Here is a 21,437-nt window from a genome sequence, read left to right as displayed (position 1 = left end):
ACTTCGGCCAAAATATTTTTTTTAGTACTTTTCTAGACTTCATAATATTAACTAGGGACCCCAAGATGGATTAACCGTGATCATAACGGTCCAAATCGGTTCATCCAGTAAGGAGATAATCGAGTGCATATTTTTCGGTGCACAGACTTACAGACATACACACGCAATATGTATACGTGAAGGTGGGTCTTAGATATCGAATTAAGAAATTTATATTTCGAGTGATTTTATAGCCTTTCCTAAGTATAGTAAGGAAGGCAATAACAAACTCAAACAGTAAGCTGCTGACCGAATGCAACTATAATTTTGTGGCACTGAATTCTGGATGCAAATTTAATATTATTTTTTTTTTAAATCCTTTAAAATATCATTTCTCTGAATTAAGTTGCGAAAAATTCCCCAAAAATAAAAATAAAACCTCTTGATTTTAGATTAAATTTTTGCCCCAACTTATTGAATAACCGGTTATTAAACTTTGCCCTCAAAAACGTTCACAAAAATATCACTGCTCGCGTGCCACCTGCCAGCGCAACCCAGACTTGACCTCAGAGGCCAAAATCAATAAATCCATCAACATTCCGAGCCACAGTGGGTCATTATTTCACCCGCACATTTCATCTCAACAGAAAAGTAACATCAACAAAAAAACTGTATCAGTTTTATCTCCAACTGTGCGAGTTCATTAATTGAATTCAATCGGTCGTGAAATTGCAAAAAATAACGTCATGATTCGAATTCCCGGACGCTTCGAAACCCGGACACTTCATCTTGTTTTATCAATTATTTGGATATAAGTTCGCATTATGAATGTCAAAACTGTGTTATTTGATGAATTCCAATATCAACTTTCATTTAAGTTTGTTTGAACGCTGTAGTTAATGCCAAACAATTAAAAACAATAAAATTTTAAGTTTACCAAAAATGCGAAACATTTCACTTGAAATATTTCATAGGCGTTCGAAGCACCGGGAAGGCAAAGCTGAAATTTATGGTTTTGATTTTCTTAAATTCTAGCAAATTTTTATATAAACTATCGATTGTTTTGATATTAACAGCTTATTTGAGACCTAAAGAATGCCATTCACTAACATTTCAGTCCAAATTTGTGCGATTCATAAGTAAAATCGAGTGTCCGGAATTCGAAGCAAAAGTGTCCGCATTTCGAATCAGCTTTTATCAGTGTCCGGGATTCGAAGCACAACAAGTCATTTTAATTTTAAAATTCTGATGAAAAATTGTTAGAAAAGACATATTTTGCATGCATTTTCTTGAAACTGACTGTTTATACTACATCCTGATGATATTTCTACATTTCCAACTTATTACATGATTTTTTGCCAGCTAAAACAAAAATGATATGCTATTAAGTGTCCGGAATTCGAATCATGACGTTATATATCTTTTAGTTTTGTTATTTCGATCGCTCGTGCAACACCCCTGAACCTCCCACAAAATTGCTGGAAGTTATAAAAAAAAACGCCAGAGAATCACTCCTAATCAGTTTCATCATCTCGCCGAGTGATGAAAATTAAATTAACATCTTTTCGTTCACTGATTTTAAACAAAAAGCGAAGCGAATCGTCCACGAGATATCAATTAATCTTGTAGTGCGATCATACCCCTTCACCCGCTCCTCACGACCACGCGCATGACCTAATGGCTCAGTGTCTTTAATTAGGGGGGGCTTAATTTGTGGTTGTCCTCCGCGGTGGACAGGTCGAAACCGATCGGCAGATCAAGCTCCAAAGATAAAGACAGTGTAAAAGAGACGGCGTAGCAGGACCTGACCCCAAAGAAAGAAGAAATGTGCTCCACTGAACTGAAATTTTGCGTTGTTTTAAGGGGGTGATGGGGTGGGTTAAGGTGAGGGCAGCCACACACACACTGGCGGGGGGTTGCAAGTTGTTTCACTCTTCTATCACAATGTCTACAGGTGAGATTTTTTTTTGTGGTTGGCTTTTGGCGGCAATCAAGATAAAGTGAGAAAGGAAAGAAGAAGGCGATTCAATTAAATTAAAAACAGGTTATTATTAAATTGGAATATTCAGTGGGTTACGGGGCTATTAGGGAACCTGGCACGATCATGTGGATGCAAGAAAAGGAAGAATTGAATGATGCAACGAATATTTAGCACATGAGCAGTGTTCATTTAACACAACGCCTTTGCAGTTCGATAAAAAAAATAGGTTTGAATTGAGATCAATCAATGAAATGTGTTTGGATCTTAAGTTTTTTTTTTGCTATAAATTTTAAGATATTAGTAACGTCATGATTCGAAATCCGGACACTTAGTAGCATATCATTTTTGTTATAGCTGGCAAAAAATCATGTAATAAGTTGGAAATGTAGAAATATCATCAGGATGTAGTATAAACAGGCAGTTTCAAGAAAATGCATGCAAAATATGTCTTTTCTAACAAATTTTCATCAGAATTTTGAAATTGAAATTACTTGTTATGCTTCGAATCCCGGACACTGATAAAAGCTGATTCGAAATCAGGACACTTTTGCTTCGAATTCCGGACACTCGATTTTACTTATAAATCGTACAAATTTGGACTGAAATGTTAGTGAATGGCAATTTGTAGGTCTCAAATAAGCTGTTAACATCAAAACAATCGATAGTTTATATAAAAATTTGCTGGAATTTAAGGAAAACAAAACCATAAATTTTTGCTTTGCCTTCCCGGTGCTTCGAACGCCTATGAAATATTTCAAGTGAAATGTTTCGCATTTTTGATAAACTTATAATTTTATTGTATTTAATTGTTTGGCATTAACTACAGCGTTCAAACAAACTTTAAATATAAGTTGATGTTGGAATTTATCAAATAACACAGTTTTGACATTCATAATGCGAACTTATATCCAAATAATTGATAAAACAGGATGAAGTGTCCGGGTTTTGAAGCGTCCGGGAATTCGAATCATGACGTTACTAATCGAGCATCAATAGAATTTTTTTCAAAATGTTGCGTAATGTTGTTGCTTTCTTGACGTTTTATAGATATTTGCAAAAGTGTTATATTTTACTGGAATAAATATTTTCACCATCGACTCAATGACTGCTCCAAACTATAAAACTATGAGAGTCTCTATTTTTTTAAGCTTAATATATTAATTATATGAATTTCATTCAATGCAAATCAGTAATACATAGTCAGTCTTGATTTTATGATTTCGATAAAAGCAAAATTTAAATAAAAATATCAAGAACTTGCCGGAGCATTTAATTATGTATTTATTTAACAATTTATTTTTAAAATGTTCAATGAAGAAAGAAGATAGAAGATAGAAGATAGAAGATAGAAGATAGAAGATAGAAGATAGAAGATAGAAGATAGAAGATAGAAGATAGAAGATAGAAGATAGAAGATAGAAGATAGAAGATAGAAGATAGAAGATAGAAGATAGAAGATAGAAGATAGAAGATAGAAGATAGAAGATAGAAGATAGAAGATAGAAGATAGAAGATAGAAGATAGAAGATAGAAGATAGAAGATAGAAGATAGAAGATAGAAGATAGAAGATAGAAGATAGAAGATAGAAGATAGAAGATAGAAGATAGAAGATAGAAGATCGAAGATCGAAGATCGAAGATCGAAGATAGAAGATAGAAGATAGAAGATAGAAGATCGAAGATCGAAGATCGAAGATAGAAGATAGAAGATAGAAGATAGAAGATAGAAGATAGAAGATAGAAGATAGAAGATCGAAGATCGAAGATAGAAGATAGAAGATAGAAGATAGAAGATAGAAGATCGAAGATAGAAGATAGAAGATGTGTTGGATAGAATGGTCCAAAAAACTAATATTAGTTTTTTGTGTAATGCTTTTTTTACTTTTAATATTTTTTTAATTACTTGTATTATAACATTTTAGAAACTTGCCGGAGCATTTAATTATGTATTTATTTAACAATTTATTTTTAAAATGTTCAATGAAGAAAGAAGATAGAAGATAGAAGATAGAAGATAGAAGATAGAAGATAGAAGATAGAAGATAGAAGATAGAAGATAGAAGATAGAAGATAGAAGATAGAAGATAGAAGATAGAAGATAGAAGATAGAAGATAGAAGATAGAAGATAGAAGATAGAAGATAGAAGATAGAAGATAGAAGATAGAAGATAGAAGATAGAAGATAGAAGATAGAAGATAGAAGATAGAAGATAGAAGATAGAAGATAGAAGATAGAAGATAGAAGATAGAAGATAGAAGATCGAAGATCGAAGATCGAAGATCGAAGATAGAAGATAGAAGATAGAAGATAGAAGATCGAAGATCGAAGATCGAAGATAGAAGATAGAAGATAGAAGATAGAAGATAGAAGATAGAAGATAGAAGATAGAAGATCGAAGATCGAAGATAGAAGATAGAAGATAGAAGATAGAAGATAGAAGATCGAAGATAGAAGATAGAAGATGTGTTGGATAGAATGGTCCAAAAAACTAATATTAGTTTTTTGTGTAATGCTTTTTTTACTTTTAATATTTTTTTAATTACTTGTATTATAACATTTTAGAATTTTTATGAGATTTGCTGTGAATCTTAAAAAGTACAAATTTTTTTTGCAACAGTTTTTTTCTGCACTTCACAACCGATCTCAACATCCCAACAGCTCGAAGTCCGCAATATCTTCTCCATATGTACGACCGATTAGCTACCAGTCAGACGATCACGACCAGCATCATCAATCGACATCATCGTCTACCACCGCTTCGCCGCCGATCTCGGAGGTATCAATTATCGCATTCACGTGATTAGATAATGACCGATTTACGCGTCTTTCCGCGGACAAATTTGCTGCCGGCTCGGCGGTTGAATAAGCGTGGAGAAATTTCGGCAGCAAAAATTCCCCGCTGTCATCGTCGGCTCGATCGATTCGATTCGATCGCCACTGCCTCGGATGATCGACGGAATGATTAATACGTGTTTGGAATCCTTCTCCTCGGGCTGCTGCCGCTGAAATTGGATCGCGTTGAATCGCCGAGTTGTGGCCGGGAAGGTACGCCCACGCGATGCTTAGGGGGGTTGTAACATAATCATAATTAAATAATAACAAGGTAGATTAATTAGGTTTAGTATATGGGGGATGAGGGGTAGGTTCAGCAACCGTATACAGCCGGGGATAACAAAGCAATTGGGGCACTGACTGATCTGCTGTGGAATGCTGCTAAGAAGTGTACAATGAAGTTTCAGCTATTCACAAAGTCTGTGCAGTGTGGTGCGAGAGGAAACTTACGTAACCCGGCAGCAGCAGTGAACTCATATCTGTAATTTATTTGAATTCCATCGCGTGTGGTGTTCAGCAGCATCCCGCTGAGGCTCTTCAATGGGCGATTGGTGGTTGTTGGTTTACCTGTTTTGTTTTTCCACACCACCCTTAAGCATGTGTAATTATACCCTTTGGATTGGTAATTTATTAGATGAATGAAAGGCTGGAAGCCGTATACATGGAAATATTAAAAAAATTGATTGAAGATACTTAAACAGATTTAATTTTGAATTTAAGCAAAAATTGTTGCTTTTTATTGATATTAATAAATAAATTTCCTAATTTTTATTTTTTAATTGCATGATTTGTAAAAACCTGTTTAAATTTAAAAAAATTAATTCGTAAAACACATTATGATGATTGAACAGTTGATATGAATCCAACAACAATATTTCAATGATAGCCTACAGCTCCTCATAGTGTTAATTTCATTAAACACGTGCTCGTTTCCCGAGATTATCTGCAACCATTATCGCCAATTAATTAAACCAAACACCGCCCGTCAAACAAAACATGTGTCGCGAACTTTTTCACGCAGATTTTTTTTGTCTGTTCCAAAAATTCACATGCTGCGAAATTACACAACCGCCACCACTTCTTTGGTCCACGGCCACACGGAGATCTGCTCCAGTTTTCAATATTGTGGCCAGCGGCCACCAAGAGACTTGATACAGATTCGCAGTCGTGAACGCCGTGGGCCACCAAAGTTCGGAGACAGCCGAATCTAAAGACTTCAAAAAGTCGCGCTCGGTTGTTTTGACCAGGTTGGTGTCTCCGCACCGTTGCCGCCGTGAGACACTTGCACCAGTTTCTAGCGGTCTTTAAGTGGAGTCTCGGCGGGAAGTCCGACGAATGTGCGTTTGTCATGCGGAACAGTAAAAATGATGTAAAATTACATGTTGTTTTATTATTTTTTCAGCAATGTAACTTTAATTTCAAAACTTAGGTGAAGTTTTGATTTAAAGTGTTGTCTTTTCGAATAGTGTCAGAATCATATTTTAGTTTTAAAATAAATTTGAAGTTAAATTTGCATTACAAATCCTGTAAATTTACAAGGAAACTTTCAACAGTGTAACCCAGTCACCATTAGCTACCAACCAAGGCTCCGACTCCGAGTCGTTACTGGGGTGGGCTTTGGGGGGGTTCCCCGCGAGCCAAGGTCAGCCAAGGGTTGAGCTTGGCACGCATTTCTCGCTTGTCCGGAGGGAGTTTTGCGATTTGTTTGTTTACCCACACTCTATTTATGTAACTTCTCTGCGGGTCAGTGAGGCAGCCAGTTGTGAGCCAGTCTGGACTGTGGGGAGTTGGTCATTTCGAAGTGCGATGTTGTCGGGTTGTTTTGGGTGGGTTGGTGAAAAGAAGCAATAACAGCAAAAAATCCTTTCACATTGAACTTGGTTGGTCGTGAAAGGAGTTTATTGATGGTGTTGTTTTTTTGCAGATTTATTTTCTTGAAATAAAGAAGTAGAAGTATAGGTAGACAATTCCGTGAATAATCACATTTAAAACGTGGAGATAGCAGTAAACAGCTGAATAATTACAGTCTTTAAAGCCACACCAAGAAACAATAAACAAATAACTGCATTGTTTTAGCTAGCACCCACAGCCTAGTAGCTACAACTAAATTTGTGCTAGATGGTCCGATTACGACCCGTCTCAGGCGCCTCTTTCAACGAGCGATTGAAAGGGTGTGACCCTTACGACTCACTTGGCACAGGTGCCAAAGAACCAAACGCTACAAATATCTGCCCTCTGTGTGGGGGTCACACCGTAATTAAGTTGCGCTCACATGCACTAACTATATCTTGGTGGATTCGTAAAGTCCGCACAAACTGGAAAATCCACTGCCACAATACCAACCGACGAGCCCTTTTTAATTGAGGTGTAAATCGTTTGTATGGCAGCTTATTTTTCTCACCTAGCAAAGGTAGCTAACCTTTCGAGATAACATCTCTCGATCCAGTTTTGAGGACTGGACTGACAGCGATGGAGGGTGGCACTCCCCAGGTCTGGGACTTTGAACGTAGATTTTGACGTTGGTGACAACGGTGAAGAGATTTCTTGAGGTAAGATAAGAACTAGGTATTTTTATAAAGCTCTATTTGGCCTACGAATGATTGATCGAGTGTCGAAAGAATGTTGAACAATTCTACCAACATAGTTGGTTGAGATTGAAATGTTTTGATATGGAAGGCCAACTAATTATTGTTTTGTGATTTTGCCATCAATTTTTGCTATAAAAATTCTGTTAGATATTTATAGAATGAAATAATTCATTCAGTAGAATTTCATTAAAATGTGGTAATTCTATCAAATTAATTTTCAAGACCATAAAATGTCTCTTATAATTTACGATTTGAGAAACCTTAGTTAACCTGCAAATTTCCGAGGTACCGTCATTAGGGTTGACATTGGGTCTGGGGATGAAATTGGGTCATGCAAATTTCAGCATTTTTGTTTGACCCAATCTCACCCCCAGACCCAATGTCACCACTGATGACGGTAGACTAAATCCCAGGAAACTATTCAATTGATTTTTGATTTGGGTGAAACTTTGTCATTGTTAAAATAGTAATTTATGCAACAAGTTGCAAAATGAGGATTTTTTCAGCACGAGTCGTGCATTTATTTAACGAGGTTCACCGAGTTGGATAAATACGAAGAGTGCTGAAAAAGTCATGTTTTGCAACGATTTCCATACAACATTTTTTGCAATTCCGAAAAACACCCATTGAGTGAAATGTTAAGTCAAATTTTCATGTATTTTGTCAATAAATCGTTTAAATCAAAAAAATGTTGAAAAGTGTTACTTTTCGAAAAAAGTACTGAAAAGTTCAACTTTTCAGCACCCATTTTATTTATTTTGAAAAGTGTTGCTATTCGATTCTGTTATTTTTAGTACAGAAAAGTAGGCTATTTCGTCGTTCAATAATGACAGGGAAAAGTAAGTAGTTTCACGATGGAATTGCAAAAAGGTAATTTTCCATACAATTGTGGGGACTGGGCATACAAAATGGGTAAGAAATGAATGAAATTCTGTGTTTTGAGAGAAGATTTTCTGATCGATTTGATGTCTTCGGCAAAGTTTAGGGGACCAAAAATAACATCTTCTGAGCTATCGTACGTGTTGGTGCATAATCAGATTTTGGAGGTATGTGTATTTAAAAAAAAAATATATATCAAAATTTGGACAAAACATTATTTAAAATCATTTAAAAAGCAAAATCATATTCACAATATTTTTTTTTATAAATTGTACCTGTTTCAAGTTATAACTACTTTTAAGCATACAGTTTTTGTTTCTTTTCGTTATTTTGCATTTAAATGCTTCTTGAAAGAAAATTACCTATGGAAAATAAATATCTTTCTGAAATTTTGAAAATCGGCAATTAGTTTCTGAGATACAACTTAACAAAGAATTTGAATCGATGAATATTGGTCCGATTGTCAACGCTTAAAATATTTTTTTTGGAGAAATTTTCTGATTTTCTCAATTGAAATGATATCATAATTTTAAAATCAAGCTTTAATTTTGAATAGGTTTAGCGATACATAATTTTCCCTTTTTGTGTAGTTTTGACTAAATTATTTTTTTTGAGATATTTTTTTTTAATAACAATCTAAGAAAAATTAAATTGGACTTAGGATGATGGAACAATTCTTTTAACTTTTGTTATTATATACTATATTTTGCTTTTTGGAACTTAAAAATATGTATTTTATGCAGATGTATAATCAAATTGATATATTTTTTAGTTTAATTCAAGAGACTACATTTCGTTCTTTTCAAGCACTTTAATTAAAATAAAGTTGAAGTTGGAGCTCAAATTTTATCTAAATTTGGTAAAACGCAAGGTTGGAAGTTCAATAATTAGAAAAAATATTCGCTTAACCCTCTAATTTTTTTTCGATGGTTTTTGTGTTTTCCGTGTTCAGGAGGACATTTTGAGCAACTTTTGTTCTACGAAAAACTTTACTTCTCTTGTTTTCATTGTTTTATTTTTAAGATTTTATTTTGCATTTATCTTGTTAAGTTTATGTTTGTTTTTGGTCTATTCAATCACCTCGTATCTTTACATTTTGTCTTTCTAAGTTTTTCATGTTTTTAAAGTCACTTTTTCAAATTTTTGCTTTAGAATGGCAATGAAATTGCAAAAAAAAATGCGTAGAAGCATAGTCTGGGGCATTACAAAAATTACTGCATACTTCTTTTTACTTAAAACAAAGGAAATGTTAGTAAAAAACACTACCAAAGTTTATCAAAACAAATGCCATTTTTAAAAACACTGCCATACTTCTTTGTTCAATTTTCTAAAAAAAAGTTCTAGATCCACCTTCTACGAGTTGTTGCTCCAGAGATATCACAGTTTAAAATGAAGAGTTTTCACAATTTTCGTGGAAAAAGGTGGGGGTGGAGCCTAAATTGAAGGAGTGGTCCGATTTGGATGGAAATCGAAATTCTTTCTTGTTTTGATGGTATCAACAGCTCCACCAAATTTGAGTTTGATCTAAAAATGTAGATTTCAATTTTTCACTTTTTTGTAAGATTGAGTTGGAATGTTTTTCTTTAATGTAAGACTATTGACGCAATTTTTTGAAATATTACATATTTATAAGATTTTAAAGGTTTAATAATGGGTTGAATACCACTACAAAAACAAATCTTGGCTTTTTATTTTAAATTTTCAAAATACTTAGATTTAATTTTTGATTTTGGGGTGCTTATGAATATCCCTGAAGGCGATTTTAAAAACACCCAAAAAGCAAAAAAAAAAAATAATAATAAAAAAAATGTTTTTTGACCTGTTTTATAAAAAAAAATTTAACTCCAGGAATAACATTTCACATAAATTCGGCTTTTCTTAGGAGCTTACTTAGGAGCACTGATGATTTTATGTTGAAGTTTGTTTGATGATTACCTGAAAATATAAGAAAATAAAAGATTTTTAGTGACTTGAAGTTTGCCCAGTGTTTGGGATGTATTTGAATAAATTTAAAATTGATGTTTTTGTAATTAAATTTAAACCTCCCCAGCAGCATAGACTAAATATATATAGATACGCCACTCCCCTGTTGGGGCTGGTGACACTACCGCCACGCCAAAATTGCGACTGGTGGCAATTCACAGGTACTAATTTTGGGTGTACCCCTTTGGGAATGCCGAGAAAAAAAAATCTCCCGAGTTTCAGTTCAAGTGGTTGGGCTGCATCGTAGCAACTATTGCCTTTCAAGTTGTTTATTTTCTGTCAACAACAGCGGAACTGGAAATCATCGGTCGTTGGTTTTGAAATCTCTTCATAAAATTCCTCGAATTCGGGCTGCCCACACCCCCACAAATCATATGGACGGAATCGATTCCTTCGGTGGTGCCCACCGTTAGGCATGGAGACGTGTCGGCAAGTGAGTAGAATTATGTTCGATAGAAAAATTAGTACTGGAAAAGCTACCCTGCTAATCATTCCGCCATTCCAGCCCACCAAAACGGACGATTCTACAGCGCGCAGCCTTCTTTTGGCTGGACTCTCAAAAACCGGCGGAAATCGAACGGTCAATTTAAAATACATGCTGGAGTCTGGATAGCAGGATTCTACGACGAATCAAAGCTTCAGCTCTATCCGGCCTGTTGGCAAAAGAATCACACAGCAAACAAGATGCAAGGATTTTTGTCGCAGTTTATTTATTTCTGTAAATTTTTAATCATTTGATAATAAATTCCTTGAAAAGATTGTCCAAACGCACAATAAAAGGGTTCTGTATTTCTTATCATTTCGAGCCTGCCAGGTGGTTTAGTGGCACTTCTATAACCGAAACACGTACGGCGAAACTGTGGCGAAACCATAGCTGGATTCGCCTTGATACTAGTCAGATTCATGCTTGCGTTCTGCCGGAAGCTTTGAAGTTTTTTTTTCTTATCTAAATAAAAGCAAAATGTTATCATCTTCACAAACCAGACTTCACGATGCTATTTTGAAACTAACTTTCGTTCATCTTTTCGAAATCAGAATTTTGCTAAATTCGCTCACCGTCGGTGACCCGGTGACGTGAGCACACGTTACGTTTCAACCTGTCCGGTGGGGAACACTATGAGGGCGGTGCAAAACTGCAACGGTTTCGTCACCGAGGGGGCACTGTCCATGATCGGCTTGAGGTGGATCAGCGTGACCCAAGGCGTGTCCTCTTATTGTTCCTTTGTTTTGGTCTGCTGCTTGGTATCTCCTGGATTCGCCACTTCTGCTACCGCTGCCACTTGCGCTGATGGCGTTGGCCTGCCATATTCCTGTTTTTTTTTCGCGATAAATCGACGACGGAAGAGCAAATTATGAAAGCGATTCTACACGCGCTTTCATAATTTGCTCTTCCGTCGTGACACATTGACAAAAAAAAAACAAACATCAAACTGGCATAGAGTACTATGATTTTGTTCAACAATTTAGTACCTGTAACTTGACTGTGGTGGCGCTCGGAGCGCTAAAGGGGTGTCGCCAACTTGATGTATGGAAAAATCCCGAAGTGAGACATCTAGGTAATTAATAATCTATGCCAGCAGCGATTCAAAACATGCTTTTCGTCAAGCCAAATGCGTCACAGCGATCGTCATGATCAGCGCGAAGATCCTATCGCACACGATATCATCTTGACGAGTTCGATGACAAGTGTCTTGATGCCTCCGGGGCTGTCGGCTACTGTTTGCTACCCGACAAGACAAGACCTGTTTACTTCGGCTTCAAACCTGAACCCTCAAAGAGATTCTCCGACAGGTCTGCCTCAACGAGCAATGATTGTTCAGATTCAAGCTTGATGGTTGATTTTCCGTTCCGAAAGCCGGTCTCTTCTGAAGTCCACGCCAACCTGTCGATGGAGGCTGGCAGATATAGGCTCTTGAGCGAGCTCGTCGTCGAAGGCTTCAACGAGCCGGAGTTGATTAGCCGAACCTGACTACTTGGTGTGGACGAGGGTGAAGATCAGAGCAGGTGGCCATTTACAGCTGATTTGTTAGTTAATTAATCCCTGGCCGCGCTGGTTAGTTTAGCTAAATTGGCTAATTTTGTGCGGCAAACTTATGGGATGTGGGGAAATAATTTGCTGAATTTCTGCATATGGCCAACTAGTGTGACACAATGTTGCATTCGAAAGTAACGTAAAAGAGTTGGTTTGAAATAATCGAGTTCGTCGCTTGTCCAGCTGCTGAAAGCAGCTCTTTGAGTAGCTTTTGACACTGAAACATCAGTTCAATCTCCAGCGGTCCACGCAGAATTGATAAATTGCTTCGATTAAGCCAAGTTTAGCGCCTGCTTGAGTCACCGCGCCCCACAAAAATGACAAAATTGTGGGCGTCGATCATAAAAACTGTGCTCTCCAAGAAGGTGTCTCTCTCAGATTGATTCAATTCCATCGTCCGCAGAACCCCAGTGTTGGCACCTATCGGAAACAATCAATCAGAGCCCGGGCGAGGTCAGTGTGAACTCTATGGGATATACGACCACTGTGCTTGGGAGTAGGAGTTCGTTAATTCGTGGAATTCGACCAAACTCTTTCAGCTGTCCATGGGAGGGCAGCAGCCCTGGTCGCAGATCAAAATATCGATGCCATGATTTATGGAGTTTCGATCGATGGGTTGAATAATGGTTTGAAACTAAAGATTTGCGAGAGTTCTTTTTTTTTGCGAGCGAGCGCACCCAGGTTATTGCTTGATGGGTCCTTGACATAATTTGCACAATTTATGTGCTGCTGCTGGTAGGCTGGTGGTCAGAATGATTTGCTGGCTTTTGAAGGAACCGTTAATTAACAGTTATATGACGTGAATTATGAGCATAACTGTTTGCGTCTTTGTGGTTCAGACTCAGACTAAACCATTCTTTGTCCTTTTAATTATCCTGCATGAAAAAGCATTTCCCAAATGAATTCTTATTATTTTTTGGTAGAAATAAGAATCTATACATTATTAATCATGTTTTTTGTTGCTTTAACATGAATCATTTTAGTTATATTTTTTTTAAATTGTATAGTTATTTTTAACTGTAAAATGATCAAATTTTTAAAATAAAAATGTGTTTGATTTTTTTCCATCAGAAAAAGAAGGAAAGATATATTGCTCTTTAATGCGTTTGGCAAGTGTGTCTAATTGAATCCAACAAACAATTTATTCCGCTGAACATTACCGCTGTGCATTCTTGGCGCAGAGGAAATTAATAACTGCAAGGTTCCGTCCACGACTTCGTCGGTGGTCTCCCTTCCATACGTTCGTTCCGAGTAACTCACATGAAAGCGTACCAAATTGAATAATGAATCAATAAATAAATTTCATTCTGGCATAATGCGTGTCCGAATAAGGCCTCCCTTACGCACCGAAACTATTAAGGTGCGAAATTGCTACAACTAGTGTAGTACCAACCCCCTCCCCACCCCACTTCTGGTCACCGTCAATTAACGGTCAGTTTGAGGGGGGTAAGTATCGCTATTTTACACACTAATCCATAGCTTAATTGCCAACAATTAACGACCTCGTAAATGTAGCTGCCGCTGCCTGCGTCAATAAAATAATTTATGAAACTACTTTTTCCTGCCACATGTGCTCTGGAGAGTAAGTAATGCACGGGGTTTTTTTTACAACATTTACAAAACTCGCTGCGGTGCATTACTTATTTTTGATGACCAAGACCTCCAATCAAGCTCGGAATGACGCTGGAGTCCTTGGCAAGCAGTACGGTGCGTGTGTGGTGAAACATTTCTGCTATTTATTAAAGAATTCATTAAGGTCTCACTTTGGTGGATGGTGGTCGTGATCTTCGCCACGAAAGACAAATATCTGGGCACCTCAAATGGGGTCTCGGGTGTCGGTATCTTAATCGACGGTAATTTACTCACCTTTCAACATCTCTTCGGTGCAGTACAGAATATATGTAAGTGCTTTTATGCTGCTGCCCGAGCATAGCACATTTAGAGCAGTGCTCACGTCTTGTAAGAGATCATAAATGGTTCACGGTGTGTGGAGGAAAAAAAAGTACTCGTGAAGTGTGTGGTACAACATATCTGCATAACAACTGAAATAAATTATAAATATTTAGCTGTGCCGTGCAGTTCTGGCACTGGTAAAGTGGGATTGGCGCGCCAAGTGGAAATATTTCAGGTATTTTAGTTGATGGTGCAACGTGGGGCTTCACGAGGTGTGTTGCGTCGTGACTAACGCCGAAGAGAACTATTCGAAAATAAATCAAGGAAAACCTTGAAAGTTCTATCATTGTTAGGGCTTAAAATAACTGTAGTTGGTTATTTCAAGTTTTAAAAAACTTCTTTATATTAATTTAACCTCAAATATGCCCAAAACTTCATCAACATACCAAGTTCTCCAACATAAAATCGATTGCGATCTCAAACTGCGCGTTTACACACTAATTAGGCCTACGCAAATTATGTTTCACAAGGTTTTCTCGTGACAATCTGCAAGTTTAAGCTCTGATCCATGAATTAATGGTGGGAGTTGGCTCCGACCTTGCCAACGTCTGTTGCTAGTAGTCAGCGAATTTGGGGTACCGAAATGATCGATGTAGCTTGATTTGAAATACATAATGTCAAACGTGGGCCAACTTTGTGTGACACTAATTTGTTTGCGAAAATGTGAAGCCGGGCTTTGTTTTGACTAATCGCTTTCAGATTGATGGTTTCAAGGTGGAAGTTGTAGGTTATGAGCTTTACTTGTTATTTGATGAACTGGATTTTGATTAGTTCATGCAAAATATTTATTTTTAATTATTACTCAAGAAAAAATATGACCTTCACTCCATTAATTTCTCATCACTTTTTCTCACAATTCACTCAAGCAGAAAAGAAAACACCAATAATCCAATCAACAGCAGTTCTTCGCGTGACCCAACCGTTTATTGAGGCAATCCTCTTCAAGTTCCCACCCCATGCCCTCTGGCCGTTACAATCACCATAAAGCCAATAAAATCTCTCCAATTCCGGACCGAAACTCACGGCGCGCGCGTGCGAGATTATGTCTTCATTACCGTCACGGGCTACTCCAAAGCGGTGGGGATATTCCCATCAGCTCTAGGTGAGAAGAGGAGGTCGGCCAACAAGCAAACAAATGATACTCCCCCGCACAAACGATGCTGTGAGGATGGGATGAAGAGAGAGAGGCGGGAAAAGTGCCGCAGTGGCTTCTCCAATTTGTGGTCGGACGTTTAATATTTAATCATCAATTTATCATAATATAGCCAGACAACATCGTTAAGGTTTGGTTGGGGATGCTGACTGGGACAACCTCTTCAAAGTTGGATGAAGTGGAAAGGAGATGATCTTTGCACCTACCGAAAGGAGTGAAATGGAGTCTGATATCACAGTGAAATTAAAATATTAGAATATTTATACTTTTACTTTTTAATTTCCTTTTTCTATATTTTGCAAAAATTCAAAGCTATTCGCTTTACTGAAATTTTTAAATTTTTGAGAATCGTTTTCATCTTTTCTGACCTTTTTTTTATTTAGTAAAATAAACACAGATTATGAAATGTTTTCTTCAAATTCTACTTGGGTGTTCGCTTGAGAAAAAATGTTTCTTCAAAAAGTTAAATTTAATTGCAGAAATAGATGACAAATCTGAATGCATATTTAAATTTGGAGTGGAACAATCGACGAACTGAGCATCCCAATTTCCCCAAAAAATCAACGGGTTTTATAAACAGTTGCTTAAAATTTCCATTTAAGAAAATGTACAATTTTTTCATTTTTTCAATTGAAGACTAACATTTCAGAAGGGCCTAAAATTTAATATTACGTGTTTTGAAATGTTAGTCTCGATTTATAAAAATGAAAATATTTTTTTTCGGAAAGATCGGAAAATTTCACGAATGCTTAACCCTCCACTGCCCAAATTTTTTTCGATTTTTTTTTATTTTTGCCGTGTTTAGGAGGTCATTTTGAGCAACTTTTGTTCGACAAAAAACTTTACTTCTCTTGTTTGATGTTTTTCTTGTTTCATTTTTAGTATTTTAATTTGCATTTATCATGTTTAGTTTATGTTTGTTTTCGGTAGTATTTGGCCTATTCTACCACCTCCTATCATTACATTTTGCCTATATAATTTTTTCATGTTTAAAGTAACTTTTTCAATTTTTTGCATGTTTTTCACATTTTCTGCTATAAAATGGCACCATTATCATTTAAATTGTAAATAAATGCGTATAGGCATAGTTTGGGGCACTAGAAAAATTACTGCATACTTCATTTTACTTAATGTATAGGAAATAATAGTAAAAAGCACAGCCAAAGTTGACCCCTAATTAAAACACATTTTTAAAACCATTGGCAACACATTTTCTAAAATTTTAAGAGTACTTCTTTCCATTGCTTTTAAAGATCAAAAATTGGTTGAAAAATGGATTTTTGGCGATTTTTTAAATCGAAGCACGTCTAAAGGCGGGGTTGGGTTGTAGAGGGTTACTATTTTAACATTGAAAATTAGTTGCTGAGATATCGACATTAGAAAATAGTGGGTTGTTTGAGTGAGACTTAGAAAACAACAATTTTCCTGTTTTTAAATCTTTGCATGGTAATATCTCAGCTAGTAAGGGTCGTATCAACAAAGTTAAAAAAAGCAAAATCAGCTTTAAAAAAAAAATTCAAAAGTGTGCAAACAAGTGCACTAATCTAGAAAAATGAATAACTGCGACTGTTTTCAAAAAAGTTATCTAAAAATAGCTATAACTTGAAAACGGTGCACTTTATTAAAATTTCACAAAATTTGCAATTCAATTTTAAATAGAAAAATAAAGTTGAGGAATTTTTGCGTCCAATATTTCGATTTTTTGAAAAAAAAAAAAAAAACCAAAAATCCATAACTCGGTCAAAGAATTTTTTTCCGTTCTGGAGTCAGCCGAGTTTCTTTGTTCTATGATTTGCGATTGTTTCATGGGAAGATTCGTTCTTAATTGCGTTAGCATAATATAAATTATATTTGACCTTTCGTTTCCCGCGAAATCACATTTTAGCATTATAGCTCGTAAAGCACGGTGACAAATATTGTTTCAACGCGATTGTTCAAGTCCTTCAGATAACTCATAACTCATCAGTAATTAGTCGCTCATCTTATAAAAACTTAAAAGTATAAATAGTCTCAGGTCAACTCTACGTAAATGTGTTACGCTGAGTATAATATTTCACCTTTTAATCACACACAATTTTGATTTTATCTTTCCACAGCCGGCTGTCTAAGATTAAATCATTTGTGCTAAACTCAACACCAAATAACCGGGAATGGTCTCATCCGCATCATCCGATTGTTTGCCTTGAGTATACATAATACATCACCCTATCACTCAACGAAATTCATTGATTATTGGGCCACATCATCATCCTCTATGATGAATCCTGGCCATTACCCTTTCCCACTAACAAAATCCCAAGTAGAAGTAGTTTTCCGGCACACGCGGGGGTGTGGATATCGTATAGAACCCACTCTTGGTAGCAGCCTGTGCTAACTAACATTCCCGTCCCGTTCCCTCGAGATCTACAAACTGACATGGCGGGCGCCGTTGGTGGCCAATGACTGTTTCCTATTAGCAACGGCTCTAGTTTTGATGACCGTGATGTTTTATCTTTTCAGCGCATTCATGAATGCTGTTGATAAGGGAAACATTATTTGATCGTTGAAGCGTATGACCGGTTGTGTTGATAGGATATTACGGTCCTGTTCAGCAACGGAGAAGGACAACCATGGGTGGTCTCTCATGCTCATGCTCATGCTCAAAGAATTTTTTTCCGTTCTGGAAATTTTTAAAAAGTTGGCATTTGATGTCCCCTAAAACATATCAAAATTTAAAAAAAAGTGTTTTTTTTAACAAATCAAGTTTTATAAACAAAAAGTGAGATTAAAAATCACCAAAAACATTTTTACCGCGTATCATTCTTTTCAGTTTAGTCCTTATCCATACCTTCAATTTTGCCGAAGACACCAAATCGACCAAAAAATTCCTTCAAAAGATACAGATTTTTGAATTTTCATATATTATTTTTGTATGGAGAGTTGTCAAATTTGTATGGAAAGTTATATGGACAAACAAATGATGCAAAATGGCCTCTTTGGGCATACCAAAGGTACCAAAAAAGTTTCACCCGGATTAAAAAACACAAAAAAAAAAATCGAATGACTGAAATCTCAGAGCAATTCTCCTCAAGAACAAATCGTGCAAAATCTATAAAATCTTTAATAGTTTCTTTTTTTTATTTTCTGGAATTGGTTAAAATTGTTTTATATTTTTAAACACGTTTCAAGTAATTTTTTTGATTATATTACTAGCAAAAAATTCATTTTTTTTTACCGTGCCTCAAAGCCCTCTGAATCTGTTCACTTCTTCACGGATACTCCCCGAAAACTCCACGGAGCGCCTCAACAGATACACCTGTGTGATGGACAATGCTCTTACTGCTCTGAAGAACAGACCACGTGGCGAGGAAAAGAAAATAAGCGTGATTGAGACGGAGAGGGAGCAATTTATTGATAAATCAATTAATTAAGCCATCTGACGTCGCTGTCGTGAGCTATGGGAGTCCCATACCAGAAGCATCCCAGGGAGAGGCCCCTTGCAGAGGTTTTTCCCATTTTCAACGCTCCCCCTATGTTTGGATGTAAACGTTCACGGCAGGTGTTGGCTCAATAGAAAGTGCAAGTGAAGCCGGCTTGTCTGTACGGTGTGAAATGTGTGTACATAACCGGGGCAAATTCGAGAAAAAGAAAAAGAAGAAAAATCGCCATGGTCAACAACTTGGCTAGGGCCTGCTGGGCTATTGTTGGTCGAGACACGGGGAAGGGATCAATGAACTGGTCGGTGTTGAATGGCAGTTCCGCGTGGTCCAATTAAATTTGAGTCGTGTAACACGTTTCGAAATCGGTGCTTTTCAAATCGATATCTGAAAAATTGCCGCACAATCGATTGGGTTTTGTTGGGCGAATAAATCGTGATTTGGTGGTGTGGAATTGATACATTGTATTGGCATTTGGAACTGATTTTCATGTTTTCTTACTTTTAAATGGAAAAATCACATAAACGAAAGAGGACAAAAATTCTAAAGGAAGATATTTGCTCTAAACAAGCAATTTCATCCCAGACCACCCAAGAAGAATCCATCAATCACGCTCCATAAAAATCGTCTGCTTCAAAACCCCCCAGTCCTTAAAGGGAAAGCTCCAAAAGGGTAAAAAACGACCCTCAACCTTAATCACCGATCATCACCCAGGGTATCCTACTCAGTTCACGCCCAATCAACGCCAATAATCGCGCCCATATCTCTCCATCAACGGCCCGCGATCATCATCTTCGCCCATCATCACCAGCAGCGATCGTGTAGATCACCCCTAAAAAGATGCTTCGAAAAAAAAACGGCGCATCTCGAATAAATTATAGTGCTTCATTAATCTCGACGATCGATAATCATTATTTAAATCAGCGAGCGCTAAAGATTCGTTCCGAAACGTCAAAGCTTTTTTTTCGATGATCTTTTTTTTTCTCTCTTTCTTGTGGTGTTGATTGTATCGCACGACTTTTTTTCGTTGCTGAACTCCTTTTTTTCGACCCCCCCTTTTCTATATCTATGTTTTGCTCTCGTTTGACTGGAATTTGAAGAAGAGGCTCCTCTTCTGAACGCCTCGCGAGGTGGGTGGTCAACCCATCGTGGTGTGGTTTTGACAAATGGAAGGAAACCTCACGATTTTCACACCCTTGGTTAGGGGAGCTTTTGTGCTGAAGACAGCCTTGACGAGAGGAGTTCGATTTCTGGATCGCAGAGTGGAAAAGTATGGCATGGTGGTGAGAGGCTGGAAATTTGATGAAATTGTATGATTTTTTTTTATTTAATCATGTTTTTTTTTTATTTAAATCAAATATTTGAACATTTAGCAAAATGTCGTTTTGCATTGTTTTTTTTTGTTTACCTGAATTAAATCAAATCGTCAAAAGAAAATGAGAATTTAATTTTCGATTTCAGAGTTTCAGTTTTTCGTCAAAAGAAAAAAAAATCAGAAACTTTTGTTTAATTTATGGAAAAAGTTTCCCATCACAGCACAGGGAAAAAAATAACTTTGGGGTGCCCATGAACAGGTGCATTTTGAATTTTTCGAAAATGTTTTAACAAGGCTGAATTGTTTTGATCCAAAGTAATTTATATTTTTTTGCATTGTTTAGGAATAGGGAAAATTGTTTTGAATATACCGTAAAACGGGATGACTTTGATAGGTTTGCGATTTTTACGCAAAATGAAGAGTACAATTAAAATACTTACGGAATAGTTTAGAATCATACTGACCGTGGTAAAGATGTGTTCAAAGTACCACAAAAAGAAATTTTCATAAAATTTTGAAAAGTTTAAAAAGTTAGTTTACTATAGTTAAGAAAATGTTGATTAAAGTTATTATTTTAAACTTCTCAAAGTGTCATGATTTTCCCAATGAACTTGATTTTGAATCGGAAAACGGAATGCATTTTCGGATTCTTTGGATAATTTTCCACTAGGAGAATGTTAAATAAGTTTGTAAATAATAAATAATATGTGTTTTTGAAACACAATTAAAAAAAATCTCCAAATTTATAGGCAATATCTGTTGAACAAATTTTATGAAAAAAATGAAAACTTGTGATTCGTGCTTCGAATTCAGTATAAAAAGCAATATAAATCGATAATTTTATAAACAAAACTATTTTTAACAAATTTCAGGCAAAATTCCGACTTTTAAACAATTTTTCCTAAAATTTATATGTATTTAGTTAAAAAGCTTATAAACTTAGTTAACTAAATATAAACATTGATTTTTTCTTAAAAATGTCAGCTACTTTAGTGATGTTACATTTAACGTACAAATAAAGTTTGAATTTCTTGAATATGATTTAAATAAGAAAAACTATGACTATCAAAGACACCCCGGAATTGAAAAATAACAATTTTTAACGTAAATATTTTTCTAAACACTATTGAATTTTTTTAAGGATAGTGCATGGACTTTGTGTGGCCTACCCCAGTACATGTTTTAAAAATTATAATCTTGAGAAAAACCTTACTTATTGGAAAATATTCCAAAAACAAATTGAAATCCTATCAAAGTCACCCCGGTTTACGGTACTTTCGTTTGCCAAACTGCTATCCTGAAGCTACCTAGAATTAACTTTTTAA

General features: G+C 36.1%; 1 protein-coding gene and 1 long non-coding RNA gene across 3 annotated transcripts in view; both read right to left on the bottom strand.

The window, feature by feature from the left end:
- The window catches only part of LOC120419809 (mucin-5AC), a 288,982-nt gene that overhangs the window by 124,088 nt on the left and 143,457 nt on the right, over window positions 1–21,437 (bottom strand). The gene's annotated exons all lie outside the window — the stretch shown is intronic.
- On the bottom strand, window positions 10,798–11,616 carry LOC120419851 (uncharacterized). Its single transcript, XR_005605785.2, has 2 exons — window positions 11,255–11,616; window positions 10,798–11,189 (listed from the first exon to the last, which is right to left on the bottom strand). It is a non-coding gene; the product is annotated as an uncharacterized LOC120419851 (long non-coding RNA).

This window comes from Culex pipiens, chromosome 2 (genome assembly GCF_016801865.2).
Source record: "Culex pipiens pallens isolate TS chromosome 2, TS_CPP_V2, whole genome shotgun sequence".
In the NCBI taxonomy this organism is placed as follows: Eukaryota; Metazoa; Arthropoda; class Insecta; order Diptera; family Culicidae; genus Culex; species Culex pipiens.
This window is presented reverse-complemented; position numbering and strand designations above follow the sequence as displayed.